Source organism: Sus scrofa, chromosome X, assembly GCF_054392235.1.
Source record: "Sus scrofa isolate SSC_HxYL_T2T_F1_AM1 chromosome X, Sscrofa_HxYL_maternal_Yorkshire_Landrace_v2.0, whole genome shotgun sequence".
Lineage (NCBI taxonomy): Eukaryota > Metazoa > Chordata > Mammalia > Artiodactyla > Suidae > Sus > Sus scrofa.
Genome location: NC_139401.1, coordinates 29,863,932 through 29,887,360, shown reverse-complemented (window position 1 = coordinate 29,887,360; position 23,429 = coordinate 29,863,932). Strand labels below are relative to the sequence as shown.

The window sequence follows — 23,429 nt, the reverse complement described above, 5'->3', positions numbered from 1 at the left end:
AAATGAAAGAAAGCTATTTTGTTAAACCTCAGGAATAATATATGGATGAGAAGTAACCCGGCTTTAGAACCCAGCTAACTCCTCCACTCAGAATAGCATGTTCCTGGTAGAGCCTTGTCTCAACCTGAGAGTGAATTTACTTTTGAGCACATCACTCTTGTGGTTTCTTATCCTGGAAAAGTGGGTCAGGGCAACCACATTTCCATAGACTAGTGAGGCCTGGGAAGATGACCTATGCAACAAAATATTTACAGCAGCCTCACTCTGTTCACCCAGTTCTCTCCTATGTCCACTGTGCTCTGTTTATCTCTGTTTCTGTTTGTGTATGTGTTTCTGTTTCTGCTCTATTTCATCTCCTGTGGATGACTGGGAATAATATGACAAGAACCAACTTGCAGATTACATTATGAGATGTGTGATCAGAAGCCATCAAAAAGAAAAGAAACCCTCTGTCTGCCTATTCATAGATACATCCAGTAATCCTTTCAAGAACACAAAGCATTGGGTTTAATCACTCTATATTTTTTGTTCCTTTTGAATTTTTGGATTGAATCGTGTGTCTCAATTAGAGAGAACTAGGCAGATTTCAGTCTAGCTGTTCGTTTATCTGCAATAGTACTTTGGGCTATACGCCATGCTGTATATAAATATATAATCTCCGTGAGCTCTTACCACTGCCTTTGAATTTTTTTTTTTGAGACTGATGCTTTGTCCTCTATTCTCATGTTTTCCACCAATTAGAGGCTTTCAGTTACAGAGTGCAGACCTTCTACTGCAATGTTCCTCCCAGCAGGCTCTGCCACTCAAGGCCCTTGCTGATGCTCATGTCCTTGGCATTTACTGTCTAGCTTCCATAGATTCCAACAGTCTTCCTTTCTGTCTGTGCCACTGCGAAGAACAAGCCAGGGGGCTAACATTTTGAAAACCAATGCCTGTTATTCTCATCTGAGTAAGGTGAGCCCAAACCTCAAGGAGATCAGACTTGACTGCTCACTTAGGGTGAGGGTAGATTTGGAAAATGAAATATATTACTTGTGTATCTATGATGAGTCTTTTGTGGAAATTAGACTCCAGTTACTCCTCAGAAAGTTAACTTGCCTTACATGCATGATTCAGTTGGTTGGATTTTCACCAAGGCAAATTTTAATCTTTCCATCTTACAGATTAGGAAAATGAGACCGAGAGAGATAAAACAGTTCAACTCAGTTTGCCTGCCCAGGAAGTAGGAGATCTAAGATGAGAAACAAAGCCCAAGTTCTCTGTACTGTTTTACCCCATTTCTCCCAAAGATAGCTTGCAACATCTTTTAAAAGTTTGGTTTTTTCTTGATACAAGTATATACCGTGTTTTGAAGTATTTTACAGTTTATGAGTTGGATACATTATGACCTTAAGAAAAAATGTGAGAACTATTAAGAACTAATTCTTAGGGAGAAATATGTAAAAATGGACTGTGTAAGAGTTAAGTAAAAGAAAAGGTAAAAATATTTTTACCACTATGAGCAGGAAACAAATCCATAAGGAGCCAGATCCATGACTTTCTGGGTCTGAGATGTTGCTGGTCAATTACTATTGAAAGTCAGATCATTTGTTGACGATACCCTTCAGCCCACAAGAAAGATTACATTGACAATGACTGCTTTTGGGACACAGAGTAAAATTAACTTCTAGGTTATCCCCGTCAAGGACCATTAAGTCCTGAACTATGAGGGACACTGTGAACAAGTCATATTTTAACCTCCCATGAGCACACAGCAGGCAGATTTCACCCCCTCTCCTCCCTTCAACAAATCTGACCTTCACTAAAATTTATGTGAAAATGAAAAGGGAAAAGAAAGCTGTGGCCCTGCCAAATTCTGACGATGTTACTCATTTTAATTACTGGTATTTGGAAATTAAATGGCCTAGGGCTTGTTCGGCAATTTGTTTCAGGAAAAAAATGATTTAAGCAAGCCACAGAGTCCCAGCATCTTTTTACAGCAGGTGTTGAACAAGGCGTTCATTTTTCTTTTTACAGAGTGTCCTTGTAAGCATAATAACAATTAGGGAGCAAGGCCTTCACATGGAAACCTGAGGCTCGTTCTGACATTCTTCCTTTGGCTACTTCATTGCTTATAGTTTCCTTCAGCCAGCTTTGCAAACACCTGCACTTGAACGTTTCCTTTAAATAATGTCATGCTTTGAATACTTTTTTTTTTTTTTTTGGTAAAGGTAAAGATTTTAAAGAATAATATGAAGAGTACTTTAAAGTTAATTCAACTGTTTTTCCTGTCTTTGTGTTTTATTCTCTAGCTCTGGCTTTAGTTAAAACGCCACTAATACAATAAATTGAAGCAGTTTAAAAGAAGAGAAGGAGGTGCTATAAATGGAATTTGATTTGAATACATGTTTCTATCATTGAAATGGTCCACCAGCTCATATTTTTATGTGTAATAGGTCACGCTTGGTCTATACTATAAAAGCGGCTTTTTAAAAAGCTTGGGGAGTTGTATGTGAAATCCTCTTAAACACCAACTGGTTTCAGATCTCTTTTTACCTTTTAATTGACTTTCCTCATTCACTCTAAAAAGGTACTTAAAAAACTTAAAATGCTGTTTTTTACTACCCTAAGATTTGCTAATAAACAATTGTGTATCTCTGAAATGAAACATGAACATGAGCTAAAACAGAATTTCATCTTTTAATACCAGCATGTATTTACTCACAAAAATTCTCAAGATAAGATGAAAATAATTTATTTTGTGCATGTGGTATATATAACTATTACACATTATACTGTAACTCTTATATGCTATGTAGTCTTTTATGAAATTATGACACAGTGGTGGTGGCTGATAAGAATCAGTTATTGACACTGAATCAGGTGGTAAGGGGATTAGCTAAATTGAATCAGGTGGGAGGTGTCTAACACTTTTTTTTATAAGAGAGGGCTTCTATGTCTTGGCCTTGACTTTTCTGACCATGAATTGAAATTATGGTCCCAAGTCTTAGATCCTTTAATTGCATCTTTGCAGCTATAAAAGCAGAAAAAAATAAAATAAAATCAAAACCATACTAATATTACTTTATATTAAATTTAGGATTACCTTTTGCTAGTTTAGTGATACTCTATGCTTTCTTTTAGGATGCTTAACACATTTTAAAGAATTTGATGTATTGGAGAACCTGACATGTGAGTCGATTTTAATTTGAAATAATGAATATTAGACTTGTGACTTTAACCTGAAAAGTATAAGATAATCTCACTGAGTTTATAAGATTATTTGAATAAGTGGTTTAGATCTACTATATTAACGTTTCTGCTTTATTTGATTCATATGAGTTGCTTAGGTGAACAGAGAGAATTTGTTTGTTGGGTTTGTAGAATTGTTCTGGCAGGCTTTTGAGGAACTTGTGAGAATCAGATATATTAAGTGTGTAAATATAGATTAAAATTATTAACGGAATTTACTTAAGTAAATGTGAGGTTAATTGTTAAGGGTAATTTAATCTATTAAATGTTAGCCAGTGAACATCAATCAAATAATATGTATCAATGATTATATATAGTTTTAGATTAAAAGCCCTAGATCTGCAAGCAGTATAACAAGATTTGTAATTGAATTTAGCTGCCTGAGAAAATCTGGATTTTTCATTTTTAACCATACCAAAATATTCATTAAAATATATGCAGCCACAAAAACTGACTTTTGGGAACAAAAAAACCTACCCTCAAATGTTTCACAAAATCAAACTAAGATTCCCTATGAGTATTAATTTTCACACTCATAATTACATTCCAAGTTTTGTGAAGACAAAGGATATATTTAAACTTTTTCTACATTCTCCCCTTTACTCCAAATACCTACCACCTCCTATGAGGACCTAAGTGATGTTCAATGTAGATGTTTTCCAAGACTGCTATTTTCAAATAATCAAATGAAGATTATCACTTTTTGCAGTGTGTTATGGAGAAAGTCAGTTCAGTTGAAAAGCTACTTTTGCTGAAAATCAGTTTTGAGATGAAATTGAGACCACTGAAGTTTTCCACATAGGGGTTTTATACAGAGGGCCACAGACCAGATGCTAAGAATTCTGAAGGTGACTCTCTTTCCTCACCATCCTGAGACTTTTGAGTAACAAGAAAAATTGGAAACAATAGGGGGACACAGAACAGGAGGAGAGAAAGACATGCTGCCTTAGATGGAAAATTGGAGTAAATATTCTCTCAAGCTCTTTCCAACTTGGATATATCTTAATCCAAAAGAAGAAGGTGGGCCAACAGCACTCTTAAGTGGATATTAAGAAAACTGAGGCACTGAAAGTTAAGTAACCTGCTCAAAGTCACCCAGTTAGTCCAGCAGAGCACTGGGACCAAATCCAGGCAGCCTCCCCTTATCTGCCTCAATATGTTATTGGTAAAAGATTTATTGAATAATTACTATGGAGTAAATGGCAGGTGGCAGTAAGCTCTCTGAGGAAAGGTAGAGCAAGCTAAAGGGGATAGAGAGGGTTAAGAGCGGGAGGAAACACTTTTAGAAGAAAAGGAGAGGGCCATGTGACAATCAGGAATAAAAAGATCTAGGCAGATGATCCAGATAGATGGATCTGCTAGTTCAAGGCCTCCAAAGTGGGAGCAGGAAGAAGGAGTTTCAGGCATTGCAAGGAAGCCAGTGCAGCTAAGGGAAATGAACAGTTAAAGAGCAAGAAATTAAGTCTCAGAGGGGGCCAGGGACCAAGTCACGCTGAACCAATAGGCCATGGTAAAGACTTTCTTTCAAAATAGTGATAGTATTTCTATCTCTCAGTTCTTGACTGTGTATTTTAAGGAAATGCATGACATTCATTAGGGAGTCTATAAATAACTAGAGAAGAATGCAACAGGAAACTTCTTGAAGTTAATGCCATGTGAAGACAGGGTGACATGATTAGTAGCTATGACAGCAGAACTAGAGTTCTTGGGGGAATTTGGACAAATCATATTTACTGAGAAAATTAATGTTAGTGACACAAAATCATCGATTTATAAGTAAAGTTAATGATTCATTCATAAACTGCATTTTATCATAAATAACTGAAAGTGATAAAGTGATTAAGAATTATTTAAAGTTGATTTCAACAGAAGCTACTCATCTATAAATATAATAATAAAGTACATTTAAAATTGCTTTCTCTATTACTGTTAATATTATCTTCAAAATTCCATTTATCTGAAATTTTAAAATTATTCTGTGTGTTTCTAGGCTCCACTTTCTGACAAAAACCTAGATTCCTTCCGAGGCTAACATGTGGAATTTCTCTCCAGTCCTTCTCAATAGTGGGCTAATTCTATTCCTTAAAAAGCCATTTGTCACAATGACTGTGGGTAGGATTATTAGAAGGGAAGGGCCTGGCTGCTAAATATCCTGCCCTCTGAGGGACAGTTCCTCACAATGAAATGTTCTATTCCCAAATGACAATAATACTCTCATTGAAAGCATTACACACATTTGAGATTCTTTTTACTTTACTAAGGAATATGAATTTTTGCACCTAATGAAAATCTAATAATGCAGATTTCCTGCCCAACATTTTACTAATTTTAATAATTTTATGCAGCCTATTTTAAGCTGCCTCACATCAGTAGCTTCTTTTAGTCTTCCATCCAATCAATTACAAAATGGAGTGCTTTTCTAGACCAGATTATAGGAATACTAGTACTGGAAGTATTTGTTTGATCTGGTTTTGAACAGCCATTTTTATGTATGCATGTATTATAAAGCTTCATAGAGAATGGTAAATTTATTCTATTTGAAAAGGTCAAGCAAATATTTACAATGTGATTCCATCACGAGCAATATATTTTTATCAAAAAATGAAGAATCTAGGCACGTGGTAGATAAATATGTGTAGCCATTTGTTTTCTAATGGCTAGAGTTCTGTGCTTTCTGCCTGATTGATTAGTAGTTGAAACAGATTGGCAGGTATGAAATGGATGATTAGACACATTCTATATAGGGATTAATATTTAACATCCTTCAACCTCTGACCATTAGTATAATTTCCCAACATGTCTCCCTCAGGTTTTACAACTTACAAGTCCATAATGGGTACCATTTTCATTTATTAACATGCAGAAGAATACCTCATGAGCATATTTTCTTGACCTTGATTTTTTTTTCTTTCACAAATTGCCAACGGCAGACAAAGTAATTTGTAGAGAGATATTTCATGTCAAGAGATGTAGCAAGGCTGAAAGGCAGCTAAATCAGTTTGGTAGTTACCTCAACAGAACTTTTTCTTTGTTTGGGGCTTTAGATTTTAGAAAGCATTTTCACCCACGTTGCCTCCATTCCATCTTACTGCAGTCCTGTAAGTCTGGTAGCACAAATACCATTGCTAGTAAATATTGGTTCTAAGTGGTAATGTACAATGAATGTACTACTAGTAGGTTAAGTGATTTCCCAGAGGTCATTCAGCGCATAAGGATGAGTTGAACATAAGATTTTTTGATTCCCAGCTGATTCCTTCTGTGTTTTTTAGTTTCAACACTGAAACAAAGAAAACTGGGCTTAGAAACCCTGCACTTTGTATTTGTATACACTCTGGATGAGAGTGTTTGCACCCAAAACCAAAGATTACTGGTAATATACCGGAGTGAGTAAAAAATTTTTAAGCAAACTTTCCTACTTTCATTTGACCATTTAATGCCTTAAACTCTGTCTTAAATAAAAATGAAAGCTCATGTGTACATACTTGAGAGAATACAAAGGACCTGTTTAAGTTTTGTGATCTAAAGGGATTTAAAAATTAAAAGCCATGAAAAGAGTTCATGATTTCAGATGGGTTGACAAATTACTAAGAGGTCAGTAATAGTTCACGGAAGATTTCTTTGGGTGAAAAAGGAAGGTCTGCAGAAAAGATGGCCTCATATTCAGTCTGGATGAGTCAATTTATTAAACAATATAGCAACAAAACAGAGTTATTTTTTCCCAGTGGATGGTAAGTATCTTTTTATTTTCTTTTTTAATTTTTTCAGCTGGTAGTTTGGCATCCTAATAATCCCAGTAGACCTATTAGATATAAATGTATAGTTTGATTAAGCTATTTGTTACAGATACTCCTTTTCAGAATACCATGCTTAATTCCTTTGCTTAAGAGAATTATATAAATGTGTCCCTTGAAAATGAATATTAGTTTATAGGTGGGAACTCATAATATATAAAAAGCAAGCAAAATTCAAGTTTTAAAAAATATATTAAAAAGTATACCAACATATTTGAGGAATGAAGACACAGCAAGAATGCAAGGACAGGTATAATTTAAAGAATGAGCAATTTCACAATGATGTTTAATTTTTCTGAACATTAAAACATGGGTTTTATTAGTAATAAAATCTCAGAAGAGGTCATTACCCTGGGAAATTATTGACCATGTGAAGTTAATGGACCTCTCCCTTGCCTTGGGCCCTGAAACCTTTTAGCTAGTCATCCATCAATCTTGGAAAATGCCTATACCAGGATCATTAATGTGCAAGAAAGTTGAGAAAAGAATGATGTAGGAATAAAAAATATATGAAAAGGATACAAAGTTTACATCTAAGGAGTCATGATTAGGAATTTTTACAGAAATGTTCTATCAAGCTAGTATGGATATTTCCTGTGCCTGCCTGCCTGTCTCTCTCTCTCTCTCTCTCTCTTTCTTTCTCTCTGTAGATCTATGTTAATTCAGAAAAATGCAAAGACAGTTATTTGGACTAAATCAGTTCTAGGAAATGGCAGGGCAAGGAAAGGAGAGGTGGTAGGAAGGGGTGAAAGGGATAGGAGGAGGACCTGGGAGAGAAATGCAGCTTTTGATAAAGGAAGAAGTAGCAAAGTGGGATGCACACCCGAGGCAACATCTTTTTAGAGTTATTTCCCCACCACTAGATGTTTAGACAATATGCTGTAACATTAGGAACTAAAGGAGCTAATCTCATCTTGCCTACTATATCCCTGAGATTTGTGTTTGTTGAATTTTTTTGGCCACACCCACAGCATGCAGAAGTTCCTGAACCAGGGATTGAACCTGAACCACAGCAGTAACCCAAGCCACAAGAGTGACAACACCAAGTCCTAAACTGCTAGGCCACCAGGGGACTCTGATCTGTGTTTGCTTTTAGTAAATGATTAAAAATTCCATTTTAATAGGCCATTTGGGGGGCTTAAAAATGCATGACACCAGCATTTTCAAATTACTTATTCAGGTCAGCCTGAAAATTCCAAATGGCATTCAAAATGCTTCTCAAGCAACCATTGACAGAAGAGTAGATAAAGAAAATGTGGTACACATACACAATGGATTTTTACTTACCCATAAAAAGGAATGAAATAATGGCATTTGTAGCTATATGGATGGACCTTGAAATTATGCTATGTGAAGTTAGCGTACAGTGAGAGACAAACATGTGCTGTCATTTACATGTGGAAACCACAAAAGGATACCATGAACTTATTAGCAGAACAGAAACAGACTCACAGGCTTTGAAAAACTTATAGAGACAGGTTGGGGTGGGGGAGGGATTGACTGAGGGGTTGGTATGGAAATGTTCTAAAATTAGTTTGTGATGACAGTTGTACAACTATTAATATAATAAAATTCATTGAATTTAAAAAAAAAAACAAAAACAAAAAAAACCAAAAAAAAAACAAAATGCTTCTCAAAGTAATTTGTTATTTCCCATGTTTTACACTTACTGTTTTATGTTGAATGGGAAAAAATTAACCTAATAAGAATTACTGTTATTATACTGCAAAACTGAAATGTAGAATGACTGATGGCTACAGTTCAATTAAAGTCCTTGAATAAATCCTTTTTATTCTCATTGGGAAAAGGCCAAAAAAGGAAAGGCTCATGTAAAGCAAAAATAACAGTTAAACAGCCAACATTTATTGTCACTTACAAAGGGCTTATGACTGTGCTAAGAAATCCTGAAGGCATATAAAACATGGTACTTGCCCTTGGGCAGCTCACAATATGTTTTGCTAGGAATGATTAACATCCATAAAATAATGATGAGAACAGGCTAATATTGGCAATTGCATAATACACTAGAGAAAGTGAAAGGAGGGGAAGGTCAGTGAAGGCAGAGTGGAGTGGGCTTGTGGGACCCTTGAAGATGGGTGGAATTTGAGTCTCTCTGGAAAGGAGGAAGAGTATTCCAATCAAGGGCTAGGATGAACAAACCTACAAGCATGTTTTATCTGTGGAGATGCTATAGATACCAGAATGACCAGAACCAATTGTATATGTAGCAAAGTAAGAGGAAATAAGTTTAGAGAGGTAAACATAGGCAATACAACTCAGCTGAAAGCACATGACAGAAACTGGCAACCTCAAGTCACACTCAGTTTCTGCCAAATACAGGTGGGTTGTGATGTTTTGCAAGTCATTGCCCACTCTGAGTCTCAGTTTTCCCATCTTAAAATTATACAGTGGCTGAAGATTAAATACAAATATGTGAGCTCATACATATCGGCCTAATTCTTACTATTATGGAAAAATGGCATTGAGCAGAAGAGCTGACTCTATGAGGTGAGACATTTGTTGAACAGGAAAGAAGCACAATTATAGTAGCCCTTAAGAAAAATTACTCCCATTAATGACAGGACAAGGTGGCTGGATGGAGAACAGACTTGGGAAAGCAAGCCATCAAACTACTGTACAAGTCTCAGGCTGACATATCAAATTTTGGATTATGGCTACAGCAAGGGAATGGGGAAGAAGGATTGGACTCTAAGTTCTGGAATATTTGTCATCATTTTGGATTTCCCCATCATAGATGTTTTAATAGTATATGAAATACACCTTGTACAAAGACCCTATTTAAAAACAGATGGACAATATCTTGTGATATACCATAATGGAAAATAATATTAAAAAAGAATGTATATATATGTATAACAAGTCACTGTGCTGCACAGTTGTAATTAACACAATGTAAATCAGGTATTCTTCAATTAAAACAGAACAAAACCCAAAAAGGTAGATGGAGAGGTAACCTCTTTAGTGCTATAAGTTGATGATATTATTCTCCTCTTAAATTGTAGACAATAATTCAAATTAAATGCATTTTATTAAGCTTGTATATACAAGATATGATAGGCACTAACTCACACAGAATAGAAGGAAGAAATATTTTCCAATCTCAGGGTAAGCAGTAAGTACTTTGTTTATATCAACACACACATGCAGACACACATACACAGTGTGTAATAGTATTGACAGCTCCGAAGTCTAGTAATTAATTTGAAAGATAAAGTTCTAAAGCAGACAGGAAACATTAAATGGCATGATATAACACACACGAGTATTAGCTGTGAATAAATTTCCTTTGTTTTGTTGAACAAACAGCTGAAATAATTTCACTAATTATCAGCGGTCAACCAGTGTATCAATTACCAACCAGTGAAATTACAGAATGCAGCAATCACTTGCCTTTATGGAGATACACAATTGTTTTGTGTATTTTGAAGAATGTTTGAAGAAACACCTAATTTTATGTTGAGTAGTGAAATCCCTTTAGATGTATGAGAAACTAACTATATTAGAGAATATTTGTATTCTAATTCCTATTTAGCATTCCTATTTAGTGCTCCATGAGCGCCTAGGTCATGAGCAATAAAGTGAAATGGATACTTATGGTACATTTTAGGGGTTTGAGTCTTAAAAAAACTATCAGATGAGGAATCAGAAGACCTGGTTCCGAACACTACTTTCTGGCCCTATGACTGTGGTTGAGAGTTTTGTGCTTCCTACAAAGCAAATATTATATTTGAGAGTTCTGGGTCTGTTGCATGAAGACCAACTATACCCATGAAGTATCCCTCATTTTCCTTATCCCAAGTATCTAGGTATTTATTCCAATTTCATGACAAACTAGATTACAGAGATGAATGTGGCAGAAATATGAGCAAAATAACTTCAAGGAAGAATAGAAATGTCTTTTAAGATATTTTCTTTCGCAAAGGACACCTGTGACCCACTGTTCTTTTTAGATAAAGCCACCTGTAGCATCTCTGAATTGACATTTCTGCAAAGAAGATGCACAAATAGCCAACAGATATATGAAAAGGTTCTTAACATCACTAATCACCAGGGAAATGCAAATCAAAACCACATGAGCTATCACCTCACACCTGTTAGGATGACTATTATTAAAAAAAGATGAGACAACAAGTGTTGGCAAAGGTGTAGAGAAAATGGAACCCTTGTGCACTGTTGGTGGGAATGTAAATTGGTACAGCCACCATGAAAACAGTATGGAGTTACTTCAAAAAATTAAAAATAGAACTATAATATTATCCAGCAATTCCACTTCTGGGTATATAACCAAAGGAAGTAATATCAGTACCTTAAAGAGACATCTGTACTCCCATGTTTATTGCAGCATTATTCATAACATCTGAGATATGGAAACAATCTAAGTGCATGGATAAAGAAAATGTGGTATACATATACAATGGAATACTTTTCAGCCCTGAGAAAAAAGGAAATCTTGCCAATTGGACAACATGGATGAATCTGGAGGACATTATATTAAGTGAAATAAGCCAAATGGAGAAAATATATGGTATGATCTTATTCATATGTGGAATCTAAAAAAGCCAAACTCACAGAAGCAGAGAGTAGAATAGGTGCTGCTGGGGGTATGAGGGAAATGGGGAGATGTTGGTTAGTGGGCACAAATTTGTAAGATGTATAAGTTGTGAGAATCTAATGAATAGTATGGTGACTATAGTTAATCATATATTGGATGCTATAAATTTTTTTTGCCTTTTTTTTTTTTTTTTTTTTTTGCTTTTTAGGGCTGCTCCTGAGGCATATGAAAGTTCCCAGGTTAGGGGTTGAATTGGAGCTGCACCTGCCAGCCTGCACCACAGCTACAGCAACACGGGATCTGAGCAGCATCTGAGACCTACACCACAGCTCACAGCAACGCTGGATCCTTAACCCACTAAGCGAGGCCAGGAATCAAACCCACATCCTCATGGATACTAGTTGGGTCTGTAACCTGCTGAGCCATGACAGTAACTCCAAAGAGAGTGAATCTTAAGTGTTCTCACCACAAACAAAAAAATGGTAATTATGTGGGGTGATGGATGAGTTAGTTAATGGTTGGAGTAGTCATATACACATATATCAAATCATCAAGTTGCACACCTCAAATATATACAATTTTAATTGTAATTATATTTCAATAAGGCTTTCTAAAATTTCTGAAAAAAATTTCTGAGAAATTTAGCTATGAAGAAATGACAGATAGGAGGCCTACAGATATTTTAAAGATTAAATCTGAGCAATGCTATCCAGGCAGACCATTTTTTTTCTATTCAATTCCAAGAAAAATAAGTAGAAGAAAGCCTTCAATTTCTCTGAGAATTAGTAATTATTACAGTAAGAAAAAAACTAAAATGGAAGGGCATAGTTTACAAAACACATGTATGTTATTTACAGAAAAGCTGTCTTGTTTTAATAACAAGAGTTCCTGACGTGATAGGTGTTTCCTTTCATAATCTTTTCATTTTATTTTTTGGCCCTGCCCATGTCATGTGGAAGTTCCCGGGTCGGGGGTTGAACCCACACCACTGCAGTGACAATGCCAGATCCTTAACCGGTTGTACCACAAGGGAACTTCCTTTTCTAGTCTTTTAAAACATTTCCTACCTATGGTCAATTAATCTTTGACAAGGGAGGCAAGAATATAAAATGGGAAAAAGAAAGTCTATTCAGCAAGTATTGCCGGGAAACCTGGACAGCAACATGCAAAGCAATGAAACTAGAACACACCCTCACACCATGCACAAAAATAAACTCAAAATGGCTGAAAGACTTAAATATACAACAGGACACCATCAAACTCCTAGAAGAAAACAAAGGCAAAACACTCTCTGACATCAACATCATGAATATTTTCTCAGGTCAGTCTCCCAAAGCAATGGAAATTAGAGCAAAAATAAACCCATGGGACCTAATCAAACTGAAAAGCTTTTGCATAGCAAAGGAAAGCAAAAAGAAAACAAAAAGACAATTTTCAGAATGGGAGAAAATAGTTTCAAATGATGCAACTGACAAGGGCTTAATCTCTAGAATATATAAACAGCTTATACAACCCAACAGCAAAAAAGCCAATCAATCAATGGAAAAAGGGGCAAAAGACCTGAATAGACATTTCTCCAAAGAAGATATACAGATGGCCAGCAAATACATGAAAAAATGCTCAACATCGCTGATTATAAGAGAAAGGCAAATCAAAACTACCATGAGATACCACCTCACACCAGTCAGAATGGCCATCATTAAGAAGTCCACAAAGAACAAGTGCTGGAGGGGCTGTGGAGAAAAGGGAACCCTCCTTCACTGCTGGTGGGAATGTCAACTGGTACAGCCACTATGGAGAACAGTTTGGAGATACCTTAGAAATCTATACATAGAACTACCATATGACCCTGCAATCCCACTCCTGGGCATGTATCTGGACAAAACTCTACTTAAAAGAGACACATGCACCCGCATGTTCATTGCAGCACTATTCACAATAGCCAGGACATGGAAACAACCCAAATGTCCATCGACAGATGATTGGATTCGGAAGAGGTGGTATATATACACAATGGAATACTACTCAGCCATAAAAAAGAATGACATCATGCCATTTGCAGCAACATGGATGGAACTAGAGAATCTCATACTGAGTGAAATGAGCCAGAAAGACAAAGACAAATACCATATGATATCACTTATAACTGGAATCTAATATCCAGCACAATGAACATCTCCTCAGAAAAGAAAATCATGGACTTAGAGAAAAGACTTGTGGCTGCCTGATGGGAGGGGGAGGGAGTGGGAGGGATCGGGAGCTTGGACTTATCAGACACAACTTAGAATAGGTATACAAGGAGATCCTGCTGAATAGCATTGAGAACTTTGTTTAGATACTCATGTTGCAACAGAACAAAGGGTGGGGGAAAAATGTAATTGTAATGTATACATGTAAGGATAATCTGACCCCCTTGCTATACAGTGGGAAAATAAAAAAAAATTAAAAAAAATTTTCCTTTTATTTTTAGCTGCAATTCTCATTTTACCAGTTCTTACTTTTCACAGACTAATTGCAATACCATATCCTACTTATAGAATTCATAATTCCTACCACTTCCTTTAAAATGCATTTAAAATATGAATATCTAGCTTTCTCCAAACTGCAAGCAGTTTAGACACAAAACAGATACACTACAGTAAGGAAAGAGCAATCTTTCTATCATAGCATTTTGTCCACTTGCCATCGATAAATGTAGATGGAGAACTTGGAGTAAAACCATTGCCTTCCTAATAAACATTGGCCTACTTGTGAGAAAACACCAAAGAAGTCACGTTAGAACAGGTGTGAGTTCAAAATTTATCTCATTAAAGGGAAGACACTGTAGGCTGATGCCTTGACTGATCATTTATAAATAGTGTGACTGAGTGGGAGAGAGAGAAATCCTGTCATCCTTGCCTTCTATATTACACACTGCCATTCTGTCAAGTCAAATCTAATATAAATGAATCACATTAATCAGAAAATGTGAATTTTTACATGACAAGCTAAAGGGGCATGCCATTTCCAATTAGATTAGTGATCTAAAATTAGCTCCTGACACAAGCAAGTATACATGGTCAATTTGCCTGCCTGAAACTGAAAATTAAATAAGACATATTGGATAATAGATAGCCCTAGAGGGGACATGCAGCTGTAATTCACTCATGTTTCTCAGCTGGTGTCACAAGCCACCAAAGAATATTCAATCTTGCACTCATTTTGAGATGTATTTCACTCATGAAAATACTTGGATCAATTGCTCATTGATTTGGTTCTGTGAATCCAAGGGGGTGAGTACAAGGGAGGATGTTCTCTGTTGTTTCCATAGAGAAGTAAATTGAGATGGTAAAGGAGAATGGTGCACTGACACATCAATAACTCATCATTGATATGTATCAGTACATTTGAAATTGAGAAACAAGTCTTCATACAACACACTTAAGCTTTCTATACCTTACTATGTCCAATTTTACCCTATAAATGATATACCCACCTCACCCTGCTCACAGACTGTTACCAGTCTTGGTGAAAGTAATTTACATAAATGGGGCTTGAAGAATTGAAAGTATTTTTCATGCTGTTACTATAATCATTGTTACTTCAAAATGGACCTAAGCGTCATTTCTGCAAAATTTACTTTGTAAATTGTATATATTTGCATCTTCTATATATCTGATGAGATAAAAATGCACAATTAACAAAGTCATTTCAGCAGAGTTCCTGTCAATTGCTCTAATGTGAATAATGATCATTTACCAGATTAAGGTTCTGTGTCTTGATCTCAGGCTCTAGAAGCAAAATGCATGATGCATGAAGTTCTGGAAGAATTTAGGTTCATTTTTTAAAAGACTATTTTTTAGAGCAGTTTTAGGTTTAAAAAATTGAAAGTACAAAGATTTCATATATACCTACTGCCCCCCCAACATGTATAGGTTCCCCTATTTTCAATATCATCAACCACTCATTAGAATGGTACACTTTTTAAAAACAAGAATGAACCAATATCGACACATCATAATTACACACAGTTCATTGTTTACCTTAGAGTTCACTCTTGGTGTTGTATATTCTGTGAGTTTGGATAAAAGTATAATGATAGATGTATCATTGTATATCATATACAGAGTATCTCATGGATACATGTATCCATCATTGTATATCATACAGAGTATTCTCATGGCCCTAGAAATCCTCTGTTCTCTGACTATTCATCTCTCTCCCATTTCCCCACTCCTCATAATTGCTAATCTTTTTATTGTCTCCATAGTCTTGTCTTTTCCAGAATGTCATATAGTTATAATCATACAGTATGAAGCCCTTCTATATTTGCTTCTTTCACTTAATAATACGCATTTAAGACTCCTCCATGTTTTCTCATGGTTTGATAGCTCATTTCTTTTTATTGCTGGGTTATATTCCATTGTCTAAATGTACCGCAGTTTATCCAGTTACCTACTGAGGAAGATCTTAGTTACTTCCAAGTTTTTGCAGTTATTAATAAAGCTGCTATAAGTATCCGAGTGCAGGTTTTTGTGTGGACATAAGTTTTCAACTCCTTTGGGTAAATACCAAAAAGCATGGCTGCAGCATTGTATGGTAAGAGTATGTTTAGTTTTGTAAGAATCCACCAAACTTGTCTTCCAAAGTAGTTGTACCATTTTTCACTTCCACCAGGAATTTCTAAGAGTTCCTGATGCTCCACATCCTCAACAGCATTTGATTTTGTTAGTGAATATGGCTCATTTTTACAATGGTAGAATAGACTTTTAGTTAAAAGCAACAAATAATTATAGTTGATAATCACAGTTCTTTGACCAAATACTGTTAAGTGGTACACATATGTTCTCTTTAATGTTATCTCACACACTTACATGCAAATGTTTTATAAAAGAAACTAATATAGCTCAGCAAATCTGTCATGAAGTGAATGTATTTTAAATTTGCTTTGTTTTCCAATTGACCTCTATACTTTTGAGGAAAGCCCACTGGATCACAAATGTAATAAAGAGCATTAAGAATGAAGCAAGTCAGAAAATAGGTAACAATTTGAATTATTTGTTTACAAAAAGTGGATATTCAAATGGGCAAAAAGTTTATGTAAAAATTTTAAACATTTCTACTCATCTGAGAAATGCAAATTAAAACCTCAATGAGATACTATTAAATGCTTACCTAAAATTAAGGATACTGACAACACCCAATACTGGCCAAGATGTGGAACAACTGGAACCTCAGACACTGCCACCAGGAATACAAATTCTTTCAACAACTCTGGGAAATATTGGTCAATATCTACTAAAGCAAGATATAGTGTTGACCCTATGACCTAGCAAATGCAGTCTTGGAAAATGAGTGCAAAACCAGGTATGAAAATGTTCTTAGAAGCTTTGTTCATAATAGTCTCAAACTAGAAACAACTCAAATGCTCATCAACAGTAAAATGCATAAACAAATTGTGGTATATTCATTCAGTGGAATAGTACTGTGCAACGAAAAGGGTGAACTACTGGTACACTCAACGATGTGGGATTTCTATTACAGACATGATGAGAACAAAAATCCAGATATGAAGTAGTAGATTTCATTTATATGAGTTTCAATAATGGGCACACAAAATGTACAGTGATACAAGTCAGCAGAGTGCTTCCCTCTCGGAGTATGGCATGAGTGGTAAGGTCATGAGGGAACTCTCTGAGGTATTGGAAACATTTGATATCTTGATCTGAGTTGTGGTTACCCTGGTGTATGTATGTGTGTGTTTGCCAAAGTTCATGGAGCTGCAAATTTGAGATGTGCGAGCTTTATTCTGTGTATTTTATACCTCAGTACAATTTTTTAAAAAGAATTAACAAATCTTTAAAACCACACATTAATTTCTGACAAAGCACAAAGTATTAACAAAGAAGTGAAATTTCCAGCATTATCATTGAGCCATACTAAAAAGATGTCAAAACAGTACTTGGAATGGTTAAGTTCATATAGTTTTTAAAACACTGTCAGTTTGAGTATTTCATCCTTGCATATGCTTTCCCACAAAAGCTTCATCAATTCAAATAGACCTGCCAAGTGCTTCTGATGTCCTTGAAACATTTCAGTCACCATTTAACATCATTTAAAAAAATATCTTATTGATAAGAATACTGGTTTCTCTCCAACAAATTTTTATGTGTATATACTGTATTCAATTACATAAACCTGGGCAACTACTTGCAGGATCACTGAGTGGAAAGCGAGACATATAAACAGATCTACAAGGTAGAGATTTTCTCTTTGTACACTGGAGGCATGATGCAATTAGGACATAGCATTATCTGAAAACCAAATGCTCAATAAGGATGATTAATTTGTAGATGATGCTAATTGTTCGCCTCCTTATATATGGTTGTATCAAGTGCTGTCTGGAAAATCAAAATAATGCATCCTGAGATTTCCAAAATATAGGCCATTCCTTGAGTTCCATAATAAAATAAGGTATCAAGAGACTAAACCCCTGGCTCTAATAGCACTGGAGACTGTCAGGACAAATAAAGGCAAGCGTCCTTCCAAACACTGATTGCTTATGGGTAGAATTTCTTATTTTACTCAGTCTATTTGTTCTTATGTTTAGAATTCTAAGAAATTTCTCCTAAGAAAGGGATTCCAGGAGTTCCCATCGTGGCGCAGTGGTTAACGAATCTGACTAGGAACCATGAGGTTGCGGGTTTGGTCCCTGCCCTTGCTCAGTGGGTTAACGATCCGGCGTTGCCGTGAGCTGTGGTGTAGGTTGCAGATGCGGCTCGGATCCCGCGTTGCTGTGGCTCTGGTGTAGGCCGGTGGCTACAGCTCCGTTTCAACCCCTAGCCTGGGAACCTCCATATGCCGCGGGAGCGGCCCAAGAAATAGCAACAACAACAACAACAGCAAAAGACAAAAGACAAAAAAAAAAAAAAAAAAAAAAAAAGAAAGGGATTCCAGTACTTCATTTAACTTATTCTTTTTCTTTATAAGCATATTAAGGCCCTATTATTGACCAGTCTCTATACGCTGTAAGGTTGGGTCTCTCTCTCTCTCTCTCACACACACACACACACACACACACACACACATTTGTAGGCCTAGGGATGTAAACCTTGAGAGTAGCAGAGGCGCTTCACATTGTGGATAACCCCTGGGAGGTCTGCAGTGAGAAGGGATTAGACATGGAAAATTGGTGGGTACATTGACTTAGAGAAGGGAGAGAAAGAAGAGGATCATATTCTAGTGATATGCCAAGTGGGAGAAGTACTTTTAATCATAAAAAAAATCAAGCTTTTCACACTCACTGATTATGCCGTGACCTTCCAGAAGTGCCAAGAAGGAGTTGACACAAATGTTACTTCATTTTAAGATGAGGAACCTGAAACAAGGAAAACAAGTGTTCACCCGCAATGAACACATAAACTGAGACCCTGAAGATGCTGAGTTCTTGAGCTCTCAGCACTGCTCATAAATTATCCTGGGGGAGCTCCAACTTCGGTTTCAGGTACAATTAAGATTTTTAAATAATTTTTTTAGTACACAGTACATTCTTACATTTCAAGACTGAAATGATTTAAAGGGTCTACAATAAAATCCTCTCTTCTATTTCTGTCCCTCAGCCACTCTGCTCACTTTCCCAGAGGCAGTCCCTGTTATCAGTTTCTTGGGGTTCCTTCTAGAGATATTTAATACTAATGAGGGAAAATACACAAATGCACATACACAAAGATCTTCAAATTTTACACAAATGGCCACATACCATTCACATTACTATGTACCCTGTTTGATTTTGTGCAAGTATTTTATGGATATCATTCTAGATCAGCAGTATCATTTTTGTATGTGCTATTATTTATATATCACTGGTATCATCTACTTTTCCACTTTCAGGAGAACTATGTGGTGAATTAAAACCACATAGAAACTGGGTTTACATAGATCATGGCTCCATCATCTAACAACTGGCTTTGAGATGTGGACAAGTCACCTAACTCTCTGAAGCTCAGAGTCTTCTCTCAACCATACTGGCTACCCACTCCTCACAAGGTTGTTGTGGCAATTCTAAGAGCTTGGCATTGGGAGCCAGGTAGCTTGGCTAACTGAATATCAATAGGATCTCAGGCAGTTATTTAATCTCTCTCAGACTCATTTTCATTTGTTCCACATGCACTTTCATGGGTAACCACAAACAGCAAAGTTCACGGATCTTGAGTACTGACTGAATTATCAAAAAAGAAACATATTCACATTTTCCTCATGTAGGTCAAATAATACATTACAGAAACCAAGAAGCCCACACTTGTGTACTTAGTTACTATACCCTCTCCAAAGTAACATTACCCTGACTTCTAATGTCATAATCTAGCATGTTTTGAATTTTAAATACATGGAATTAAGAGGTATATATTCTGTTTTCTAGTTTCTTTTGCTCAATTTGTTTTGAGATTCATCCATACTGTTGAAATAGTAGTTCCTCATTGTCACTGCTGTATAATATTCTATCATTAGGATTTTCCAGAAATTATATATTCATTTTACATAATGAATAAATGTTAATGTGTTTTGCATTGTTTTCATATTTTATCTTTTATTACGATGCTGCTTTAAATGATATAGTACATGTATGCATTTGTTCAATTTCTACCTAGGAGTAGAAATGCTGGGTCATAGGGTAAGTTTATGTTCAGAATACTCAGTAATTGGTGGTACAGGTTTAAGTTTCAATCAGGGTTTATATTTGCAAGAACCAGAAACCAATTTTGGCAGATTTAAGAAGAATGAATTTATTGAAAGACCATTGAATAGGTCATAAAATCAGTGAGGGATTTGAGAAATAGGTTTAAGAAGAGGCAAGGAGAAAGGGCCGCATGGATCAAAACACAGCCAGTATCACACTATGAAACTAGTATCAGGAGAACAATGTTTCAGTCATGCTACATACCAGACCTCATAGTTTGCACAGTCAGCATTGAACTCTCGCCCACAGACTCATAATCCTTCATTCCCTTGGCTGTTATTGCCAAAAAGATGTGCCTCGCTCTCAGCTTCTTTGCATCTCTAGGTACTGACTCGAAGTCTGGTGTGTGCACTTCTGAAAGGCCAGGCCCAGGTCACATGTCCAGGCCACAGGTGCAAGGGAGCTGAAAAAGTGATGCATAAGGGGGGCACTTTCCAAACAGAAGAAGAGAATAGGGTGTAGATATTGGGCATAAAAACCTGTTTATAAGACTATTTCTTCCTAAGTTAAATATCTGGAAAAAACACAAACAAGTATTGATCTCCTTCTGTAAGAAAATAAAACAACAACTGAAGTTCAGCTCCTCCAAAACCAGAGTTTTTCCTTGACTACATAGTTAATAAATATGACATGAGTATTAATTTTTAACACAGATTTGGGGTTTCTAAATAATTTTAAAATATTTTATAGGTTCTAGAAAGCAGAAATCCAATATTAGAATGTACCAGAGATCTTTTTTATAATGAAGAAAAATACTTTCTTCCTCCATGTTTTATCATAGGTTTTGAATATGTGCATACATGGCTGTACTCACCATCTCTCTGAGGCACTTATTGCCTTGGAGTCACTGGTCCCAAAACCACTAGGTATAAATTTAGATGATCTAAGGCCAGTTCTTTTCCTCTCTATACTCCTTGTTAACTTCTGAACAATAAATCTCTTTTAGTCTCTCATTATCTTTCTCTTTTTACCATTCTATGTTTTCTTCTCCTGATTCCTCTGACTAATGGCCTCATTAAACTGTGGATCCATCTGGAAACTTTATTCCATTGTTTGTTTCCACCAAACTCCTATCCATCTTAAGCTTTGGGGGAAAAATGCTCTCTCTTTTTGCCTTAACTATAACTAGCCCTTCCTAAGACCCCTACTTCCCTCCCAGCCTTAGCTCATTTTAGTTGAGGCTTCTGGGTCTCTCACACATTGAGCCATGAATCCAAGAAGTGAGTTGGTATTTCAATGCATTGTCAGTGTTGCTTCTGGATATTGCTTTCCCATCCTCTTGTCAAATCGCATTCTCTTTAGAATTCACTACAACTAGTACTCCATCCTCAAGCCCTTCTAATTGTGGCCAATCCACTAGCCACCTGGTTATCCATTCCCAGTCATCCTCTCCTAGCTTAATTCTAGGCAATTTTAACACTCATGGAAATATATTATCCTTAATGACCTTGTAATTCCTTTATCTCCCCATTCAAAAGCTCATGCCCTGAATCTTATCAGTGCTTAGAAATTGCCCCACTTGCACGCCCCACTTTCCAACCACAACTTCACTCTACTCAATTTAAAATTTTTCACACAGGATGCTTCCACACGTTTACTGCTTCACTCTATTCAATTTAAAATTTTTCACACAGGATGCTTCCACACATGTTTACTGCCTCTGAATTGGGGTGGCTTCCCAGTACACCTTCTAGTCATTTTACTCAGCTTTGGTCAGCTCTGTTTTCCATTCCCATCAATGAATATCCCAAAATGTACCCAAAGTCCTTCCCCCAAACAACTGCTGTTTTCATTCTCAGCAGATGACCTTGCCTTTCCATCAGTGGAAAAATTGAGGTCATCAGGGGGGTCTCAGTCAATTTCTCTGTAAACATATCTATATTCATTGGTTCTTACTTTGTTTCCTTCCTTCTAGAAGTCTGTAACATCCCTTGCCAGTTCAAGGCCAACCCAAGCTGGTGGCCCAACTCCATCTCCCTCTGTATCTACCCTGTCCTTGCTCTGTCAGTCATCTCTTTCTCAGCCTCTTTATTGGATCCTTGCCTCAGTCTATAAACACCTGAAGACTTTTTCATTTTAAAAGGCCCTGACACCTGCATCCTATTCAACTATCATCCAGCTTCTCTCTGTTCCTCCACTTTCACATCTTTGGAAATCATAGAAAAGCTGGCTTTCTTGGGCTTTTCACCCCAGTTTTACCCCTTGAACTCTGAAATCTGCCTTCCTCATTCCTCTACTGAAACTCTTTCCCCTAAGAAACATAATGACTTGATTGCCTACCATACATTTTCCAGTCTTATGTAATCAGACTTCACTCTGTCTTTGCCATTGCTAACTGGTTTCTCCTTTCAAAGTGTAATCTTGTTTTTCTCCTGATAGCACTACTTGTTCATTATTGTTTTAGTCTATTTCAGCAGCTATAACAAAATACCAGTCTGCGTCAGTGAAAAACAAGAGAAATTCATTTCTAACCGTTCTGGAGGCTGCAAGTCTGAGACGGAGGTGCCAGCACAGGTAGGTGAAGGTCCTCTTTCAGGCTGCAGACTTCTCATTGGATCCTCCCATGGTGGAAGGGGGAGGGAACTCACTGAAGCCTCTTTTATAAAAAGCACTGATCCCATTAGTGAGGGCTCCACTCTTGGGGCTCAAGCACCTCCCAAGCACTCCATCTTCTAATACTATCACCTGTGGGGGTTAGAATTTCAACATGTAAATTTTGGAGGGACACAATATGCAAACCATAGCAATCAAAGAACATTTGGAAAATGTATGGAAGTACAAGAAAAACAATATCACCTGTATTGGCACTAACTGGTGATAGCACTAACTGGTGATATAGCTGCTAACATTTTGAAGTTTATACATTATACATAGAAATAGATATAGATATATAGGTATGACTGCATCACTATGTTGTACAGCAGAAATTGATACAACACGGAAAATCAACTAAACTCTAAAAACAAAAAAGAAATAGATATATGCAGGCAAAATTCTGTACAGTGGCTTTTTCCTGCTTTTTTATAACATTATATATAAAACATTATATTGGGCATATGTTCCCATATCTTTAAATATTTTTTTAAAATGTGTATAAGTACTTCATAATATTCTATAA

At 36.3% G+C, this 23,429-nt stretch overlaps 2 long non-coding RNA genes across 2 annotated transcripts in view; one reads left to right on the top strand and one right to left on the bottom strand.

Annotated features, from left to right (window-relative positions):
• LOC110257744 (uncharacterized) overlaps window positions 1–23,429 on the bottom strand; it is a 296,540-nt gene that overhangs the window by 190,658 nt on the left and 82,453 nt on the right. The window contains exons 3-5 of the long non-coding RNA XR_014835223.1: window positions 22,784–22,996; window positions 20,516–20,714; window positions 18,879–18,952 (exon numbers count right to left, since the gene is read on the bottom strand). This is a non-coding gene — a long non-coding RNA (uncharacterized LOC110257744). The remainder of the gene's footprint in view (window positions 1–18,878; window positions 18,953–20,515; window positions 20,715–22,783; window positions 22,997–23,429) is intronic.
• LOC146394528 (uncharacterized) lies at window positions 866–11,524 on the top strand. The gene is made up of 3 exons (XR_014835225.1): window positions 866–954; window positions 3,124–3,171; window positions 11,386–11,524. It is a non-coding gene; the product is annotated as an uncharacterized LOC146394528 (long non-coding RNA).